The sequence below is a fragment of the Phyllobates terribilis genome, unplaced genomic scaffold (assembly GCF_046119375.1).
Source record: "Phyllobates terribilis strain yellow unplaced genomic scaffold, ASM4611937v1 Scaffold_11__3_contigs__length_659146591, whole genome shotgun sequence".
Lineage (NCBI taxonomy): Eukaryota > Metazoa > Chordata > Amphibia > Anura > Dendrobatidae > Phyllobates > Phyllobates terribilis.
This window is the reverse complement of record NW_027362771.1, coordinates 573299375-573319534: the sequence shown is the minus strand read 5'-3', so window position 1 is coordinate 573319534 and position 20160 is coordinate 573299375. Positions and strand designations below refer to the sequence as shown.

General features: G+C 42.1%; 12 non-coding genes across 12 annotated transcripts; all 12 read left to right on the top strand.

The window, feature by feature from the left end:
* The first annotated feature begins 123 nt into the window (after positions 1–123).
* TRNAM-CAU (transfer RNA methionine (anticodon CAU)) lies at positions 124–196 on the top strand. The gene has a single exon. It is a non-coding gene; the product is annotated as a tRNA-Met (tRNA).
* A 1621-nt stretch (positions 197–1817) lies between these two features.
* On the top strand, positions 1818–1890 carry TRNAM-CAU (transfer RNA methionine (anticodon CAU)). Its single transcript has one exon. It is a non-coding gene; the product is annotated as a tRNA-Met (tRNA).
* A 1621-nt stretch (positions 1891–3511) lies between these two features.
* On the top strand, positions 3512–3584 carry TRNAM-CAU (transfer RNA methionine (anticodon CAU)). The gene has a single exon. It is a non-coding gene; the product is annotated as a tRNA-Met (tRNA).
* Positions 3585–5205: 1621 nt separating this feature from the next.
* TRNAM-CAU (transfer RNA methionine (anticodon CAU)) lies at positions 5206–5278 on the top strand. Its single transcript has one exon. It is a non-coding gene; the product is annotated as a tRNA-Met (tRNA).
* Positions 5279–6899: 1621 nt separating this feature from the next.
* TRNAM-CAU (transfer RNA methionine (anticodon CAU)) lies at positions 6900–6972 on the top strand. Its single transcript has one exon. It is a non-coding gene; the product is annotated as a tRNA-Met (tRNA).
* Positions 6973–8593: 1621 nt separating this feature from the next.
* On the top strand, positions 8594–8666 carry TRNAM-CAU (transfer RNA methionine (anticodon CAU)). Its single transcript has one exon. It is a non-coding gene; the product is annotated as a tRNA-Met (tRNA).
* A 1630-nt stretch (positions 8667–10296) lies between these two features.
* Positions 10297–10369, top strand: TRNAM-CAU (transfer RNA methionine (anticodon CAU)). Its single transcript has one exon. It is a non-coding gene; the product is annotated as a tRNA-Met (tRNA).
* A 1621-nt stretch (positions 10370–11990) lies between these two features.
* On the top strand, positions 11991–12063 carry TRNAM-CAU (transfer RNA methionine (anticodon CAU)). Its single transcript has one exon. It is a non-coding gene; the product is annotated as a tRNA-Met (tRNA).
* Positions 12064–13684: 1621 nt separating this feature from the next.
* Positions 13685–13757, top strand: TRNAM-CAU (transfer RNA methionine (anticodon CAU)). The gene has a single exon. It is a non-coding gene; the product is annotated as a tRNA-Met (tRNA).
* A 1620-nt stretch (positions 13758–15377) lies between these two features.
* TRNAM-CAU (transfer RNA methionine (anticodon CAU)) lies at positions 15378–15450 on the top strand. The gene has a single exon. It is a non-coding gene; the product is annotated as a tRNA-Met (tRNA).
* A 1630-nt stretch (positions 15451–17080) lies between these two features.
* Positions 17081–17153, top strand: TRNAM-CAU (transfer RNA methionine (anticodon CAU)). The gene has a single exon. It is a non-coding gene; the product is annotated as a tRNA-Met (tRNA).
* Positions 17154–18774: 1621 nt separating this feature from the next.
* TRNAM-CAU (transfer RNA methionine (anticodon CAU)) lies at positions 18775–18847 on the top strand. The gene has a single exon. It is a non-coding gene; the product is annotated as a tRNA-Met (tRNA).
* The last annotated feature ends 1313 nt before the right edge of the window (positions 18848–20160 follow it).

The window sequence follows — 20160 nt, the reverse complement described above, 5'->3', positions numbered from 1 at the left end:
GAGCCAGGAATCCTAACCGCTAGACCATATGGGAAAAGATGCACTAATGTCTCAGTGACATTATGAAAAAAAAAAGTTTTCTGCTATGCACAATAAACTTCTGCAGATCTGCAGGTACAGCTTGCCTCGTTAGCGCAGTAGGTAGCGCGTCAGTCTCATAATCTGAAGGTCGTGAGTTCGAGCCTCACACGGGGCACTGTTCCCTCCTTTTCTCGAGAGATTTTGTCACCAACTTAGAACTTTTCCATTCAATTCTACAACTTTTTCCATTAGAAAGGAAATGGGAATCCAAATAACTTACCGGACCCATGAGTTGTTGAGTCCCTTGACACTTTAGTGTAAAAAGGGGTGGTTGAGAATGAGTTGAGCTACGAATCCAAATTGAATCTTGTGTGATGGGTCAGAATGAAGTGCCAAAACGCGGGCGTTCAGCATTTTTGCCTGAAAAAAACAAATCCTACTTGAAATACGTTTGACTAAAAAACACGCGTCAGTTTTTGAATGTTGGCAGCGGTGCAGAAAAGGATGCGTTCCCATACCAGTAGTCGAACCCGGGCCGCCTGGGTGAAAACCAGGAATCCTAACCGCTAGACCATATGGGAGAAGATGTACTGCCAGCTCACTTACAATATGAAAAAAAAGAGGTGTACTGCTTTGCACAAGCAACTTCCGCAGATTATTACGTGCATTTTGCCTCGTTAGCGCAGCAGGTAGCGCGTCAGTCTCGTAATCTGAAGGTCATGAGTTCGATTCTCACATGGGGCACTGGTACCGTGTTTCCTTAACTGATTTTGCCACCATCTTGGCTAGAGAGTCACAGCTCTTTTCCATTCAGTAGCAAAACATCACCAATTGATGGAAGGGGAGCTCCAATGACAAACAGGGATAAAGGCTTGTTGAGTCCCTTAACACCCAGGAATTAAAAGTGAGAGATATGAATGGTTTGAGATATGACATCAAATAAGCTTTTGTGCAAATAAATATCCAAAAAACCTGGTGGTCTGCATTTTTGGCTGCAAAGAGCAGTTCCAACCTAAACTGATTCTGTCTGCAAGGCACGTGTTGGCTTTGGAATGTGGACACTAGTCCCCAAAAAAAAGTCTCTCCCATAGCAGGAATCGAACCAGTCAACCAGGAATACTAACTAAGTCTTTCTCCACATGGTGTAAGCAGTACAGTAAACAGCAAGACAGGTGTAAAAAAAAAAAAAAAAAAGAGTGTTTTGCTTTGAATACAAAACATCAACATTACAAGAGCTGAAACACGCTACATGGTCAAGGTTTTTGGCACGTCAGTTGAATAATTTGAAGATCATGAGTTTTTTGCTCACACGTGGCATCCTCCTTTTCTCAAGAGATTTTGTCACTAACTCTGAACTTTCCAATTCAGTTCTAAACTGTTTCCGATTAGAAAGAACATGGGAGCCCTAATGACAGACAGGACACATGGCTTGTTGAGTCCCTTGACACTTTTGTGTAAAACTGTGTAGTTGAAAAAGGCTTAAGCTATGAAACAAAAGGAAATCTTTTGCAAAAGTCATAATGCATCGCCAATGTTAAGTATTTTTGTTGCAAAGTGAAAATCTACCAGAAACATTTTTGATTGAAAAACACGTGTCAGTCTTTGAATGGCGGCAGTAGCTAAGATAAAGATGCATTCCCATACCGGGAGTCGAACCCAGGCCACCTGGGTGAGAGCCAGGAATCCTAACCGCTAGACCATATGGGAAAAGATGCACTAATGTCTCAGTGACATTATGAAAAAAAAAAGTTTTCTGCTATGCACAATAAACTTCTGCAGATCTGCAGGTACAGCTTGCCTCGTTAGCGCAGTAGGTAGCGCGTCAGTCTCATAATCTGAAGGTCGTGAGTTCGAGCCTCACACGGGGCACTGTTCCCTCCTTTTCTCGAGAGATTTTGTCACCAACTTAGAACTTTTCCATTCAATTCTACAACTTTTTCCATTAGAAAGGAAATGGGAATCCAAATAACTTACCGGACCCATGAGTTGTTGAGTCCCTTGACACTTTAGTGTAAAAAGGGGTGGTTGAGAATGAGTTGAGCTACGAATCCAAATTGAATCTTGTGTGATGGGTCAGAATGAAGTGCCAAAACGCGGGCGTTCAGCATTTTTGCCTGAAAAAAACAAATCCTACTTGAAATACGTTTGACTAAAAAACACGCGTCAGTTTTTGAATGTTGGCAGCGGTGCAGAAAAGGATGCGTTCCCATACCAGTAGTCGAACCCGGGCCGCCTGGGTGAAAACCAGGAATCCTAACCGCTAGACCATATGGGAGAAGATGTACTGCCAGCTCACTTACAATATGAAAAAAAAGAGGTGTACTGCTTTGCACAAGCAACTTCCGCAGATTATTACGTGCATTTTGCCTCGTTAGCGCAGCAGGTAGCGCGTCAGTCTCGTAATCTGAAGGTCATGAGTTCGATTCTCACATGGGGCACTGGTACCGTGTTTCCTTAACTGATTTTGCCACCATCTTGGCTAGAGAGTCACAGCTCTTTTCCATTCAGTAGCAAAACATCACCAATTGATGGAAGGGGAGCTCCAATGACAAACAGGGATAAAGGCTTGTTGAGTCCCTTAACACCCAGGAATTAAAAGTGAGAGATATGAATGGTTTGAGATATGACATCAAATAAGCTTTTGTGCAAATAAATATCCAAAAAACCTGGTGGTCTGCATTTTTGGCTGCAAAGAGCAGTTCCAACCTAAACTGATTCTGTCTGCAAGGCACGTGTTGGCTTTGGAATGTGGACACTAGTCCCCAAAAAAAAGTCTCTCCCATAGCAGGAATCGAACCAGTCAACCAGGAATACTAACTAAGTCTTTCTCCACATGGTGTAAGCAGTACAGTAAACAGCAAGACAGGTGTAAAAAAAAAAAAAAAAAAGAGTGTTTTGCTTTGAATACAAAACATCAACATTACAAGAGCTGAAACACGCTACATGGTCAAGGTTTTTGGCACGTCAGTTGAATAATTTGAAGATCATGAGTTTTTTGCTCACACGTGGCATCCTCCTTTTCTCAAGAGATTTTGTCACTAACTCTGAACTTTCCAATTCAGTTCTAAACTGTTTCCGATTAGAAAGAACATGGGAGCCCTAATGACAGACAGGACACATGGCTTGTTGAGTCCCTTGACACTTTTGTGTAAAACTGTGTAGTTGAAAAAGGCTTAAGCTATGAAACAAAAGGAAATCTTTTGCAAAAGTCATAATGCATCGCCAATGTTAAGTATTTTTGTTGCAAAGTGAAAATCTACCAGAAACATTTTTGATTGAAAAACACGTGTCAGTCTTTGAATGGCGGCAGTAGCTAAGATAAAGATGCATTCCCATACCGGGAGTCGAACCCAGGCCACCTGGGTGAGAGCCAGGAATCCTAACCGCTAGACCATATGGGAAAAGATGCACTAATGTCTCAGTGACATTATGAAAAAAAAAAGTTTTCTGCTATGCACAATAAACTTCTGCAGATCTGCAGGTACAGCTTGCCTCGTTAGCGCAGTAGGTAGCGCGTCAGTCTCATAATCTGAAGGTCGTGAGTTCGAGCCTCACACGGGGCACTGTTCCCTCCTTTTCTCGAGAGATTTTGTCACCAACTTAGAACTTTTCCATTCAATTCTACAACTTTTTCCATTAGAAAGGAAATGGGAATCCAAATAACTTACCGGACCCATGAGTTGTTGAGTCCCTTGACACTTTAGTGTAAAAAGGGGTGGTTGAGAATGAGTTGAGCTACGAATCCAAATTGAATCTTGTGTGATGGGTCAGAATGAAGTGCCAAAACGCGGGCGTTCAGCATTTTTGCCTGAAAAAAACAAATCCTACTTGAAATACGTTTGACTAAAAAACACGCGTCAGTTTTTGAATGTTGGCAGCGGTGCAGAAAAGGATGCGTTCCCATACCAGTAGTCGAACCCGGGCCGCCTGGGTGAAAACCAGGAATCCTAACCGCTAGACCATATGGGAGAAGATGTACTGCCAGCTCACTTACAATATGAAAAAAAAGAGGTGTACTGCTTTGCACAAGCAACTTCCGCAGATTATTACGTGCATTTTGCCTCGTTAGCGCAGCAGGTAGCGCGTCAGTCTCGTAATCTGAAGGTCATGAGTTCGATTCTCACATGGGGCACTGGTACCGTGTTTCCTTAACTGATTTTGCCACCATCTTGGCTAGAGAGTCACAGCTCTTTTCCATTCAGTAGCAAAACATCACCAATTGATGGAAGGGGAGCTCCAATGACAAACAGGGATAAAGGCTTGTTGAGTCCCTTAACACCCAGGAATTAAAAGTGAGAGATATGAATGGTTTGAGATATGACATCAAATAAGCTTTTGTGCAAATAAATATCCAAAAAACCTGGTGGTCTGCATTTTTGGCTGCAAAGAGCAGTTCCAACCTAAACTGATTCTGTCTGCAAGGCACGTGTTGGCTTTGGAATGTGGACACTAGTCCCCAAAAAAAAGTCTCTCCCATAGCAGGAATCGAACCAGTCAACCAGGAATACTAACTAAGTCTTTCTCCACATGGTGTAAGCAGTACAGTAAACAGCAAGACAGGTGTAAAAAAAAAAAAAAAAAAGAGTGTTTTGCTTTGAATACAAAACATCAACATTACAAGAGCTGAAACACGCTACATGGTCAAGGTTTTTGGCACGTCAGTTGAATAATTTGAAGATCATGAGTTTTTTGCTCACACGTGGCATCCTCCTTTTCTCAAGAGATTTTGTCACTAACTCTGAACTTTCCAATTCAGTTCTAAACTGTTTCCGATTAGAAAGAACATGGGAGCCCTAATGACAGACAGGACACATGGCTTGTTGAGTCCCTTGACACTTTTGTGTAAAACTGTGTAGTTGAAAAAGGCTTAAGCTATGAAACAAAAGGAAATCTTTTGCAAAAGTCATAATGCATCGCCAATGTTAAGTATTTTTGTTGCAAAGTGAAAATCTACCAGAAACATTTTTGATTGAAAAACACGTGTCAGTCTTTGAATGGCGGCAGTAGCTAAGATAAAGATGCATTCCCATACCGGGAGTCGAACCCAGGCCACCTGGGTGAGAGCCAGGAATCCTAACCGCTAGACCATATGGGAAAAGATGCACTAATGTCTCAGTGACATTATGAAAAAAAAAAGTTTTCTGCTATGCACAATAAACTTCTGCAGATCTGCAGGTACAGCTTGCCTCGTTAGCGCAGTAGGTAGCGCGTCAGTCTCATAATCTGAAGGTCGTGAGTTCGAGCCTCACACGGGGCACTGTTCCCTCCTTTTCTCGAGAGATTTTGTCACCAACTTAGAACTTTTCCATTCAATTCTACAACTTTTTCCATTAGAAAGGAAATGGGAATCCAAATAACTTACCGGACCCATGAGTTGTTGAGTCCCTTGACACTTTAGTGTAAAAAGGGGTGGTTGAGAATGAGTTGAGCTACGAATCCAAATTGAATCTTGTGTGATGGGTCAGAATGAAGTGCCAAAACGCGGGCGTTCAGCATTTTTGCCTGAAAAAAACAAATCCTACTTGAAATACGTTTGACTAAAAAACACGCGTCAGTTTTTGAATGTTGGCAGCGGTGCAGAAAAGGATGCGTTCCCATACCAGTAGTCGAACCCGGGCCGCCTGGGTGAAAACCAGGAATCCTAACCGCTAGACCATATGGGAGAAGATGTACTGCCAGCTCACTTACAATATGAAAAAAAAGAGGTGTACTGCTTTGCACAAGCAACTTCCGCAGATTATTACGTGCATTTTGCCTCGTTAGCGCAGCAGGTAGCGCGTCAGTCTCGTAATCTGAAGGTCATGAGTTCGATTCTCACATGGGGCACTGGTACCGTGTTTCCTTAACTGATTTTGCCACCATCTTGGCTAGAGAGTCACAGCTCTTTTCCATTCAGTAGCAAAACATCACCAATTGATGGAAGGGGAGCTCCAATGACAAACAGGGATAAAGGCTTGTTGAGTCCCTTAACACCCAGGAATTAAAAGTGAGAGATATGAATGGTTTGAGATATGACATCAAATAAGCTTTTGTGCAAATAAATATCCAAAAAACCTGGTGGTCTGCATTTTTGGCTGCAAAGAGCAGTTCCAACCTAAACTGATTCTGTCTGCAAGGCACGTGTTGGCTTTGGAATGTGGACACTAGTCCCCAAAAAAAAGTCTCTCCCATAGCAGGAATCGAACCAGTCAACCAGGAATACTAACTAAGTCTTTCTCCACATGGTGTAAGCAGTACAGTAAACAGCAAGACAGGTGTAAAAAAAAAAAAAAAAAAGAGTGTTTTGCTTTGAATACAAAACATCAACATTACAAGAGCTGAAACACGCTACATGGTCAAGGTTTTTGGCACGTCAGTTGAATAATTTGAAGATCATGAGTTTTTTGCTCACACGTGGCATCCTCCTTTTCTCAAGAGATTTTGTCACTAACTCTGAACTTTCCAATTCAGTTCTAAACTGTTTCCGATTAGAAAGAACATGGGAGCCCTAATGACAGACAGGACACATGGCTTGTTGAGTCCCTTGACACTTTTGTGTAAAACTGTGTAGTTGAAAAAGGCTTAAGCTATGAAACAAAAGGAAATCTTTTGCAAAAGTCATAATGCATCGCCAATGTTAAGTATTTTTGTTGCAAAGTGAAAATCTACCAGAAACATTTTTGATTGAAAAACACGTGTCAGTCTTTGAATGGCGGCAGTAGCTAAGATAAAGATGCATTCCCATACCGGGAGTCGAACCCAGGCCACCTGGGTGAGAGCCAGGAATCCTAACCGCTAGACCATATGGGAAAAGATGCACTAATGTCTCAGTGACATTATGAAAAAAAAAAGTTTTCTGCTATGCACAATAAACTTCTGCAGATCTGCAGGTACAGCTTGCCTCGTTAGCGCAGTAGGTAGCGCGTCAGTCTCATAATCTGAAGGTCGTGAGTTCGAGCCTCACACGGGGCACTGTTCCCTCCTTTTCTCGAGAGATTTTGTCACCAACTTAGAACTTTTCCATTCAATTCTACAACTTTTTCCATTAGAAAGGAAATGGGAATCCAAATAACTTACCGGACCCATGAGTTGTTGAGTCCCTTGACACTTTAGTGTAAAAAGGGGTGGTTGAGAATGAGTTGAGCTACGAATCCAAATTGAATCTTGTGTGATGGGTCAGAATGAAGTGCCAAAACGCGGGCGTTCAGCATTTTTGCCTGAAAAAAACAAATCCTACTTGAAATACGTTTGACTAAAAAACACGCGTCAGTTTTTGAATGTTGGCAGCGGTGCAGAAAAGGATGCGTTCCCATACCAGTAGTCGAACCCGGGCCGCCTGGGTGAAAACCAGGAATCCTAACCGCTAGACCATATGGGAGAAGATGTACTGCCAGCTCACTTACAATATGAAAAAAAAGAGGTGTACTGCTTTGCACAAGCAACTTCCGCAGATTATTACGTGCATTTTGCCTCGTTAGCGCAGCAGGTAGCGCGTCAGTCTCGTAATCTGAAGGTCATGAGTTCGATTCTCACATGGGGCACTGGTACCGTGTTTCCTTAACTGATTTTGCCACCATCTTGGCTAGAGAGTCACAGCTCTTTTCCATTCAGTAGCAAAACATCACCAATTGATGGAAGGGGAGCTCCAATGACAAACAGGGATAAAGGCTTGTTGAGTCCCTTAACACCCAGGAATTAAAAGTGAGAGATATGAATGGTTTGAGATATGACATCAAATAAGCTTTTGTGCAAATAAATATCCAAAAAACCTGGTGGTCTGCATTTTTGGCTGCAAAGAGCAGTTCCAACCTAAACTGATTCTGTCTGCAAGGCACGTGTTGGCTTTGGAATGTGGACACTAGTCCCCAAAAAAAAGTCTCTCCCATAGCAGGAATCGAACCAGTCAACCAGGAATACTAACTAAGTCTTTCTCCACATGGTGTAAGCAGTACAGTAAACAGCAAGACAGGTGTAAAAAAAAAAAAAAAAAAGAGTGTTTTGCTTTGAATACAAAACATCAACATTACAAGAGCTGAAACACGCTACATGGTCAAGGTTTTTGGCACGTCAGTTGAATAATTTGAAGATCATGAGTTTTTTGCTCACACGTGGCATCCTCCTTTTCTCAAGAGATTTTGTCACTAACTCTGAACTTTCCAATTCAGTTCTAAACTGTTTCCGATTAGAAAGAACATGGGAGCCCTAATGACAGACAGGACACATGGCTTGTTGAGTCCCTTGACACTTTTGTGTAAAACTGTGTAGTTGAAAAAGGCTTAAGCTATGAAACAAAAGGAAATCTTTTGCAAAAGTCATAATGCATCGCCAATGTTAAGTATTTTTGTTGCAAAGTGAAAATCTACCAGAAACATTTTTGATTGAAAAACACGTGTCAGTCTTTGAATGGCGGCAGTAGCTAAGATAAAGATGCATTCCCATACCGGGAGTCGAACCCAGGCCACCTGGGTGAGAGCCAGGAATCCTAACCGCTAGACCATATGGGAAAAGATGCACTAATGTCTCAGTGACATTATGAAAAAAAAAAGTTTTCTGCTATGCACAATAAACTTCTGCAGATCTGCAGGTACAGCTTGCCTCGTTAGCGCAGTAGGTAGCGCGTCAGTCTCATAATCTGAAGGTCGTGAGTTCGAGCCTCACACGGGGCACTGTTCCCTCCTTTTCTCGAGAGATTTTGTCACCAACTTAGAACTTTTCCATTCAATTCTACAACTTTTTCCATTAGAAAGGAAATGGGAATCCAAATAACTTACCGGACCCATGAGTTGTTGAGTCCCTTGACACTTTAGTGTAAAAAGGGGTGGTTGAGAATGAGTTGAGCTACGAATCCAAATTGAATCTTGTGTGATGGGTCAGAATGAAGTGCCAAAACGCGGGCGTTCAGCATTTTTGCCTGAAAAAAACAAATCCTACTTGAAATACGTTTGACTAAAAAACACGCGTCAGTTTTTGAATGTTGGCAGCGGTGCAGAAAAGGATGCGTTCCCATACCAGTAGTCGAACCCGGGCCGCCTGGGTGAAAACCAGGAATCCTAACCGCTAGACCATATGGGAGAAGATGTACTGCCAGCTCACTTACAATATGAAAAAAAAGAGGTGTACTGCTTTGCACAAGCAACTTCCGCAGATTATTACGTGCATTTTGCCTCGTTAGCGCAGCAGGTAGCGCGTCAGTCTCGTAATCTGAAGGTCATGAGTTCGATTCTCACATGGGGCACTGGTACCGTGTTTCCTTAACTGATTTTGCCACCATCTTGGCTAGAGAGTCACAGCTCTTTTCCATTCAGTAGCAAAACATCACCAATTGATGGAAGGGGAGCTCCAATGACAAACAGGGATAAAGGCTTGTTGAGTCCCTTAACACCCAGGAATTAAAAGTGAGAGATATGAATGGTTTGAGATATGACATCAAATAAGCTTTTGTGCAAATAAATATCCAAAAAACCTGGTGGTCTGCATTTTTGGCTGCAAAGAGCAGTTCCAACCTAAACTGATTCTGTCTGCAAGGCACGTGTTGGCTCTGGAATGTGGACACTAGTCCCCAAAAAAAAGTCTCTCCCATAGCAGGAATCGAACCAGTCAACCAGGAATACTAACTAAGTCTTTCTCCACATGGTGTAAGCAGTACAGTAAACAGCAAGACAGGTGTAAAAAAAAAAAAAAAAAAAAAAAAAAAGAGTGTTTTGCTTTGAATACAAAACATCAACATTACAAGAGCTGAAACACGCTACATGGTCAAGGTTTTTGGCACGTCAGTTGAATAATTTGAAGATCATGAGTTTTTTGCTCACACGTGGCATCCTCCTTTTCTCAAGAGATTTTGTCACTAACTCTGAACTTTCCAATTCAGTTCTAAACTGTTTCCGATTAGAAAGAACATGGGAGCCCTAATGACAGACAGGACACATGGCTTGTTGAGTCCCTTGACACTTTTGTGTAAAACTGTGTAGTTGAAAAAGGCTTAAGCTATGAAACAAAAGGAAATCTTTTGCAAAAGTCATAATGTATCGCCAATGTTAAGTATTTTTGTTGCAAAGTGAAAATCTACCAGAAACATTTTTGATTGAAAAACACGTGTCAGTCTTTGAATGGTGGCAGTAGCTAAGATAAAGATGCATTCCCATACCGGGAGTCGAACCCAGGCCACCTGGGTGAGAGCCAGGAATCCTAACCGCTAGACCATATGGGAAAAGATGCACTAATGTCTCAGTGACATTATGAAAAAAAAAAGTTTTCTGCTATGCACAATAAACTTCTGCAGCTCTGCAGGTACAGCTTGCCTCGTTAGCGCAGTAGGTAGCGCGTCAGTCTCATAATCTGAAGGTCGTGAGTTCGAGCCTCACACGGGGCACTGTTCCCTCCTTTTCTCGAGAGATTTTGTCACCAACTTAGAACTTTTCCATTCAATTCTACAACTTTTTCCATTAGAAAGGAAATGGGAATCCAAATAACTTACCGGACCCATGAGTTGTTGAGTCCCTTGACACTTTAGTGTAAAAAGGGGTGGTTGAGAATGAGTTGAGCTACGAATCCAAATTGAATCTTGTGTGATGGGTCAGAATGAAGTGCCAAAACGCGGGCGTTCAGCATTTTTGCCTGAAAAAAACAAATCCTACTTGAAATACGTTTGACTAAAAAACACGCGTCAGTTTTTGAATGTTGGCAGCGGTGCAGAAAAGGATGCGTTCCCATACCAGTAGTCGAACCCGGGCCGCCTGGGTGAAAACCAGGAATCCTAACCGCTAGACCATATGGGAGAAGATGTACTGCCAGCTCACTTACAATATGAAAAAAAAGAGGTGTACTGCTTTGCACAAGCAACTTCCGCAGATTATTACGTGCATTTTGCCTCGTTAGCGCAGCAGGTAGCGCGTCAGTCTCGTAATCTGAAGGTCATGAGTTCGATTCTCACATGGGGCACTGGTACCGTGTTTCCTTAACTGATTTTGCCACCATCTTGGCTAGAGAGTCACAGCTCTTTTCCATTCAGTAGCAAAACATCACCAATTGATGGAAGGGGAGCTCCAATGACAAACAGGGATAAAGGCTTGTTGAGTCCCTTAACACCCAGGAATTAAAAGTGAGAGATATGAATGGTTTGAGATATGACATCAAATAAGCTTTTGTGCAAATAAATATCCAAAAAACCTGGTGGTCTGCATTTTTGGCTGCAAAGAGCAGTTCCAACCTAAACTGATTCTGTCTGCAAGGCACGTGTTGGCTCTGGAATGTGGACACTAGTCCCCAAAAAAAAGTCTCTCCCATAGCAGGAATCGAACCAGTCAACCAGGAATACTAACTAAGTCTTTCTCCACATGGTGTAAGCAGTACAGTAAACAGCAAGACAGGTGTAAAAAAAAAAAAAAAAAAGAGTGTTTTGCTTTGAATACAAAACATCAACATTACAAGAGCTGAAACACGCTACATGGTCAAGGTTTTTGGCACGTCAGTTGAATAATTTGAAGATCATGAGTTTTTTGCTCACACGTGGCATCCTCCTTTTCTCAAGAGATTTTGTCACTAACTCTGAACTTTCCAATTCAGTTCTAAACTGTTTCCGATTAGAAAGAACATGGGAGCCCTAATGACAGACAGGACACATGGCTTGTTGAGTCCCTTGACACTTTTGTGTAAAACTGTGTAGTTGAAAAAGGCTTAAGCTATGAAACAAAAGGAAATCTTTTGCAAAAGTCATAATGCATCGCCAATGTTAAGTATTTTTGTTGCAAAGTGAAAATCTACCAGAAACATTTTTGATTGAAAAACACGTGTCAGTCTTTGAATGGCGGCAGTAGCTAAGATAAAGATGCATTCCCATACCGGGAGTCGAACCCAGGCCACCTGGGTGAGAGCCAGGAATCCTAACCGCTAGACCATATGGGAAAAGATGCACTAATGTCTCAGTGACATTATGAAAAAAAAAAGTTTTCTGCTATGCACAATAAACTTCTGCAGATCTGCAGGTACAGCTTGCCTCGTTAGCGCAGTAGGTAGCGCGTCAGTCTCATAATCTGAAGGTCGTGAGTTCGAGCCTCACACGGGGCACTGTTCCCTCCTTTTCTCGAGAGATTTTGTCACCAACTTAGAACTTTTCCATTCAATTCTACAACTTTTTCCATTAGAAAGGAAATGGGAATCCAAATAACTTACCGGACCCATGAGTTGTTGAGTCCCTTGACACTTTAGTGTAAAAAGGGGTGGTTGAGAATGAGTTGAGCTACGAATCCAAATTGAATCTTGTGTGATGGGTCAGAATGAAGTGCCAAAACGCGGGCGTTCAGCATTTTTGCCTGAAAAAAACAAATCCTACTTGAAATACGTTTGACTAAAAAACACGCGTCAGTTTTTGAATGTTGGCAGCGGTGCAGAAAAGGATGCGTTCCCATACCAGTAGTCGAACCCGGGCCGCCTGGGTGAAAACCAGGAATCCTAACCGCTAGACCATATGGGAGAAGATGTACTGCCAGCTCACTTACAATATGAAAAAAAAGAGGTGTACTGCTTTGCACAAGCAACTTCCGCAGATTATTACGTGCATTTTGCCTCGTTAGCGCAGCAGGTAGCGCGTCAGTCTCGTAATCTGAAGGTCATGAGTTCGATTCTCACATGGGGCACTGGTACCGTGTTTCCTTAACTGATTTTGCCACCATCTTGGCTAGAGAGTCACAGCTCTTTTCCATTCAGTAGCAAAACATCACCAATTGATGGAAGGGGAGCTCCAATGACAAACAGGGATAAAGGCTTGTTGAGTCCCTTAACACCCAGGAATTAAAAGTGAGAGATATGAATGGTTTGAGATATGACATCAAATAAGCTTTTGTGCAAATAAATATCCAAAAAACCTGGTGGTCTGCATTTTTGGCTGCAAAGAGCAGTTCCAACCTAAACTGATTCTGTCTGCAAGGCACGTGTTGGCTCTGGAATGTGGACACTAGTCCCCAAAAAAAAGTCTCTCCCATAGCAGGAATCGAACCAGTCAACCAGGAATACTAACTAAGTCTTTCTCCACATGGTGTAAGCAGTACAGTAAACAGCAAGACAGGTGTAAAAAAAAAAAAAAAAAAGAGTGTTTTGCTTTGAATACAAAACATCAACATTACAAGAGCTGAAACACGCTACATGGTCAAGGTTTTTGGCACGTCAGTTGAATAATTTGAAGATCATGAGTTTTTTGCTCACACGTGGCATCCTCCTTTTCTCAAGAGATTTTGTCACTAACTCTGAACTTTCCAATTCAGTTCTAAACTGTTTCCGATTAGAAAGAACATGGGAGCCCTAATGACAGACAGGACACATGGCTTGTTGAGTCCCTTGACACTTTTGTGTAAAACTGTGTAGTTGAAAAAGGCTTAAGCTATGAAACAAAAGGAAATCTTTTGCAAAAGTCATAATGCATCGCCAATGTTAAGTATTTTTGTTGCAAAGTGAAAATCTACCAGAAACATTTTTGATTGAAAAACACGTGTCAGTCTTTGAATGGCGGCAGTAGCTAAGATAAAGATGCATTCCCATACCGGGAGTCGAACCCAGGCCACCTGGGTGAGAGCCAGGAATCCTAACCGCTAGACCATATGGGAAAAGATGCACTAATGTCTCAGTGACATTATGAAAAAAAAAAGTTTTCTGCTATGCACAATAAACTTCTGCAGATCTGCAGGTACAGCTTGCCTCGTTAGCGCAGTAGGTAGCGCGTCAGTCTCATAATCTGAAGGTCGTGAGTTCGAGCCTCACACGGGGCACTGTTCCCTCCTTTTCTCGAGAGATTTTGTCACCAACTTAGAACTTTTCCATTCAATTCTACAACTTTTTCCATTAGAAAGGAAATGGGAATCCAAATAACTTACCGGACCCATGAGTTGTTGAGTCCCTTGACACTTTAGTGTAAAAAGGGGTGGTTGAGAATGAGTTGAGCTACGAATCCAAATTGAATCTTGTGTGATGGGTCAGAATGAAGTGCCAAAACGCGGGCGTTCAGCATTTTTGCCTGAAAAAAACAAATCCTACTTGAAATACGTTTGACTAAAAAACACGCGTCAGTTTTTGAATGTTGGCAGCGGTGCAGAAAAGGATGCGTTCCCATACCAGTAGTCGAACCCGGGCCGCCTGGGTGAAAACCAGGAATCCTAACCGCTAGACCATATGGGAGAAGATGTACTGCCAGCTCACTTACAATATGAAAAAAAAGAGGTGTACTGCTTTGCACAAGCAACTTCCGCAGATTATTACGTGCATTTTGCCTCGTTAGCGCAGCAGGTAGCGCGTCAGTCTCGTAATCTGAAGGTCATGAGTTCGATTCTCACATGGGGCACTGGTACCGTGTTTCCTTAACTGATTTTGCCACCATCTTGGCTAGAGAGTCACAGCTCTTTTCCATTCAGTAGCAAAACATCACCAATTGATGGAAGGGGAGCTCCAATGACAAACAGGGATAAAGGCTTGTTGAGTCCCTTAACACCCAGGAATTAAAAGTGAGAGATATGAATGGTTTGAGATATGACATCAAATAAGCTTTTGTGCAAATAAATATCCAAAAAACCTGGTGGTCTGCATTTTTGGCTGCAAAGAGCAGTTCCAACCTAAACTGATTCTGTCTGCAAGGCACGTGTTGGCTCTGGAATGTGGACACTAGTCCCCAAAAAAAAGTCTCTCCCATAGCAGGAATCGAACCAGTCAACCAGGAATACTAACTAAGTCTTTCTCCACATGGTGTAAGCAGTACAGTAAACAGCAAGACAGGTGTAAAAAAAAAAAAAAAAAGAGTGTTTTGCTTTGAATACAAAACATCAACATTACAAGAGCTGAAACACGCTACATGGTCAAGGTTTTTGGCACGTCAGTTGAATAATTTGAAGATCATGAGTTTTTTGCTCACACGTGGCATCCTCCTTTTCTCAAGAGATTTTGTCACTAACTCTGAACTTTCCAATTCAGTTCTAAACTGTTTCCGATTAGAAAGAACATGGGAGCCCTAATGACAGACAGGACACATGGCTTGTTGAGTCCCTTGACACTTTTGTGTAAAACTGTGTAGTTGAAAAAGGCTTAAGCTATGAAACAAAAGGAAATCTTTTGCAAAAGTCATAATGCATCGCCAATGTTAAGTATTTTTGTTGCAAAGTGAAAATCTACCAGAAACATTTTTGATTGAAAAACACGTGTCAGTCTTTGAATGGCGGCAGTAGCTAAGATAAAGATGCATTCCCATACCGGGAGTCGAACCCAGGCCACCTGGGTGAGAGCCAGGAATCCTAACCGCTAGACCATATGGGAAAAGATGCACTAATGTCTCAGTGACATTATGAAAAAAAAAAGTTTTCTGCTATGCACAATAAACTTCTGCAGATCTGCAGGTACAGCTTGCCTCGTTAGCGCAGTAGGTAGCGCGTCAGTCTCATAATCTGAAGGTCGTGAGTTCGAGCCTCACACGGGGCACTGTTCCCTCCTTTTCTCGAGAGATTTTGTCACCAACTTAGAACTTTTCCATTCAATTCTACAACTTTTTCCATTAGAAAGGAAATGGGAATCCAAATAACTTACCGGACCCATGAGTTGTTGAGTCCCTTGACACTTTAGTGTAAAAAGGGGTGGTTGAGAATGAGTTGAGCTACGAATCCAAATTGAATCTTGTGTGATGGGTCAGAATGAAGTGCCAAAACGCGGGCGTTCAGCATTTTTGCCTGAAAAAAACAAATCCTACTTGAAATACGTTTGACTAAAAAACACGCGTCAGTTTTTGAATGTTGGCAGCGGTGCAGAAAAGGATGCGTTCCCATACCAGTAGTCGAACCCGGGCCGCCTGGGTGAAAACCAGGAATCCTAACCGCTAGACCATATGGGAGAAGATGTACTGCCAGCTCACTTACAATATGAAAAAAAAGAGGTGTACTGCTTTGCACAAGCAACTTCCGCAGATTATTACGTGCATTTTGCCTCGTTAGCGCAGCAGGTAGCGCGTCAGTCTCGTAATCTGAAGGTCATGAGTTCGATTCTCACATGGGGCACTGGTACCGTGTTTCCTTAACTGATTTTGCCACCATCTTGGCTAGAGAGTCACAGCTCTTTTCCATTCAGTAGCAAAACATCACCAATTGATGGAAGGGGAGCTCCAATGACAAACAGGGATAAAGGCTTGTTGAGTCCCTTAACACCCAGGAATTAAAAGTGAGAGATATGAATGGTTTGAGATATGACATCAAATAAGCTTTTGTGCAAATAAATATCCAAAAAACCTGGTGGTCTGCATTTTTGGCTGCAAAGAGCAGTTCCAACCTAAACTGATTCTGTCTGCAAGGCACGTGTTGGCTCTGGAATGTGGACACTAGTCCCCAAAAAAAAGTCTCTCCCATAGCAGGAATCGAACCAGTCAACCAGGAATACTAACTAAGTCTTTCTCCACATGGTGTAAGCAGTACAGTAAACAGCAAGACAGGTGTAAAAAAAAAAAAAAAAAAAAAAAAAAAGAGTGTTTTGCTTTGAATACAAAACATCAACATTACAAGAGCTGAAACACGCTACATGGTCAAGGTTTTTGGCACGTCAGTTGAATAATTTGAAGATCATGAGTTTTTTGCTCACACGTGGCATCCTCCTTTTCTCAAGAGATTTTGTCACTAACTCTGAACTTTCCAATTCAGTTCTAAACTGTTTCCGATTAGAAAGAACATGGGAGCCCTAATGACAGACAGGACACATGGCTTGTTGAGTCCCTTGACACTTTTGTGTAAAACTGTGTAGTTGAAAAAGGCTTAAGCTATGAAACAAAAGGAAATCTTTTGCAAAAGTCATAATGTATCGCCAATGTTAAGTATTTTTGTTGCAAAGTGAAAATCTACCAGAAACATTTTTGATTGAAAAACACGTGTCAGTCTTTGAATGGTGGCAGTAGCTAAGATAAAGATGCATTCCCATACCGGGAGTCGAACCCAGGCCACCTGGGTGAGAGCCAGGAATCCTAACCGCTAGACCATATGGGAAAAGATGCACTAATGTCTCAGTGACATTATGAAAAAAAAAAGTTTTCTGCTATGCACAATAAACTTCTGCAGCTCTGCAGGTACAGCTTGCCTCGTTAGCGCAGTAGGTAGCGCGTCAGTCTCATAATCTGAAGGTCGTGAGTTCGAGCCTCACACGGGGCACTGTTCCCTCCTTTTCTCGAGAGATTTTGTCACCAACTTAGAACTTTTCCATTCAATTCTACAACTTTTTCCATTAGAAAGGAAATGGGAATCCAAATAACTTACCGGACCCATGAGTTGTTGAGTCCCTTGACACTTTAGTGTAAAAAGGGGTGGTTGAGAATGAGTTGAGCTACGAATCCAAATTGAATCTTGTGTGATGGGTCAGAATGAAGTGCCAAAACGCGGGCGTTCAGCATTTTTGCCTGAAAAAAACAAATCCTACTTGAAATACGTTTGACTAAAAAACACGCGTCAGTTTTTGAATGTTGGCAGCGGTGCAGAAAAGGATGCGTTCCCATACCAGTAGTCGAACCCGGGCCGCCTGGGTGAAAACCAGGAATCCTAACCGCTAGACCATATGGGAGAAGATGTACTGCCAGCTCACTTACAATATGAAAAAAAAGAGGTGTACTGCTTTGCACAAGCAACTTCCGCAGATTATTACGTGCATTTTGCCTCGTTAGCGCAGCAGGTAGCGCGTCAGTCTCGTAATCTGAAGGTCATGAGTTCGATTCTCACATGGGGCACTGGTACCGTGTTTCCTTAACTGATTTTGCCACCATCTTGGCTAGAGAGTCACAGCTCTTTTCCATTCAGTAGCAAAACATCACCAATTGATGGAAGGGGAGCTCCAATGACAAACAGGGATAAAGGCTTGTTGAGTCCCTTAACACCCAGGAATTAAAAGTGAGAGATATGAATGGTTTGAGATATGACATCAAATAAGCTTTTGTGCAAATAAATATCCAAAAAACCTGGTGGTCTGCATTTTTGGCTGCAAAGAGCAGTTCCAACCTAAACTGATTCTGTCTGCAAGGCACGTGTTGGCTCTGGAATGTGGACACTAGTCCCCAAAAAAAAGTCTCTCCCATAGCAGGAATCGAACCAGTCAACCAGGAATACTAACTAAGTCTTTCTCCACATGGTGTAAGCAGTACAGTAAACAGCAAGACAGGTGTAAAAAAAAAAAAAAAAAAGAGTGTTTTGCTTTGAATACAAAACATCAACATTACAAGAGCTGAAACACGCTACATGGTCAAGGTTTTTGGCACGTCAGTTGAATAATTTGAAGATCATGAGTTTTTTGCTCACACGTGGCATCCTCCTTTTCTCAAGAGATTTTGTCACTAACTCTGAACTTTCCAATTCAGTTCTAAACTGTTTCCGATTAGAAAGAACATGGGAGCCCTAATGACAGACAGGACACATGGCTTGTTGAGTCCCTTGACACTTTTGTGTAAAACTGTGTAGTTGAAAAAGGCTTAAGCTATGAAACAAAAGGAAATCTTTTGCAAAAGTCATAATGCATCGCCAATGTTAAGTATTTTTGTTGCAAAGTGAAAATCTACCAGAAACATTTTTGATTGAAAAACACGTGTCAGTCTTTGAATGGCGGCAGTAGCTAAGATAAAGATGCATTCCCATACCGGGAGTCGAACCCAGGCCACCTGGGTGAGAGCCAGGAATCCTAACCGCTAGACCATATGGGAAAAGATGCACTAATGTCTCAGTGACATTATGAAAAAAAAAAGTTTTCTGCTATGCACAATAAACTTCTGCAGATCTGCAGGTACAGCTTGCCTCGTTAGCGCAGTAGGTAGCGCGTCAGTCTCATAATCTGAAGGTCGTGAGTTCGAGCCTCACACGGGGCACTGTTCCCTCCTTTTCTCGAGAGATTTTGTCACCAACTTAGAACTTTTCCATTCAATTCTACAACTTTTTCCATTAGAAAGGAAATGGGAATCCAAATAACTTACCGGACCCATGAGTTGTTGAGTCCCTTGACACTTTAGTGTAAAAAGGGGTGGTTGAGAATGAGTTGAGCTACGAATCCAAATTGAATCTTGTGTGATGGGTCAGAATGAAGTGCCAAAACGCGGGCGTTCAGCATTTTTGCCTGAAAAAAACAAATCCTACTTGAAATACGTTTGACTAAAAAACACGCGTCAGTTTTTGAATGTTGGCAGCGGTGCAGAAAAGGATGCGTCCCCATACCAGTAGTCGAACCCGGGCCGCCTGGGTGAAAACCAGGAATCCTAACCGCTAGACCATATGGGAGAAGATGTACTGCCAGCTCACTTACAATATGAAAAAAAAGAGGTGTACTGCTTTGCACAAGCAACTTCCGCAGATTATTACGTGCATTTTGCCTCGTTAGCGCAGCAGGTAGCGCGTCAGTCTCGTAATCTGAAGGTCATGAGTTCGATTCTCACATGGGGCACTGGTACCGTGTTTCCTTAACTGATTTTGCCACCATCTTGGCTAGAGAGTCACAGCTCTTTTCCATTCAGTAGCAAAACATCACCAATTGATGGAAGGGGAGCTCCAATGACAAACAGGGATAAAGGCTTGTTGAGTCCCTTAACACCCAGGAATTAAAAGTGAGAGATATGAATGGTTTGAGATATGACATCAAATAAGCTTTTGTGCAAATAAATATCCAAAAAACCTGGTGGTCTGCATTTTTGGCTGCAAAGAGCAGTTCCAACCTAAACTGATTCTGTCTGCAAGGCACGTGTTGGCTCTGGAATGTGGACACTAGTCCCCAAAAAAAAGTCTCTCCCATAGCAGGAATCGAACCAGTCAACCAGGAATACTAACTAAGTCTTTCTCCACATGGTGTAAGCAGTACAGTAAACAGCAAGACAGGTGTAAAAAAAAAAAAAAAAAAAAAAAAAGAGTGTTTTGCTTTGAATACAAAACATCAACATTACAAGAGCTGAAACACGCTACATGGTCAAGGTTTTTGGCACGTCAGTTGAATAATTTGAAGATCATGAGTTTTTTGCTCACACGTGGCATCCTCCTTTTCTCAAGAGATTTTGTCACTAACTCTGAACTTTCCAATTCAGTTCTAAACTGTTTCCGATTAGAAAGAACATGGGAGCCCTAATGACAGACAGGACACATGGCTTGTTGAGTCCCTTGACACTTTTGTGTAAAACTGTGTAGTTGAAAAAGGCTT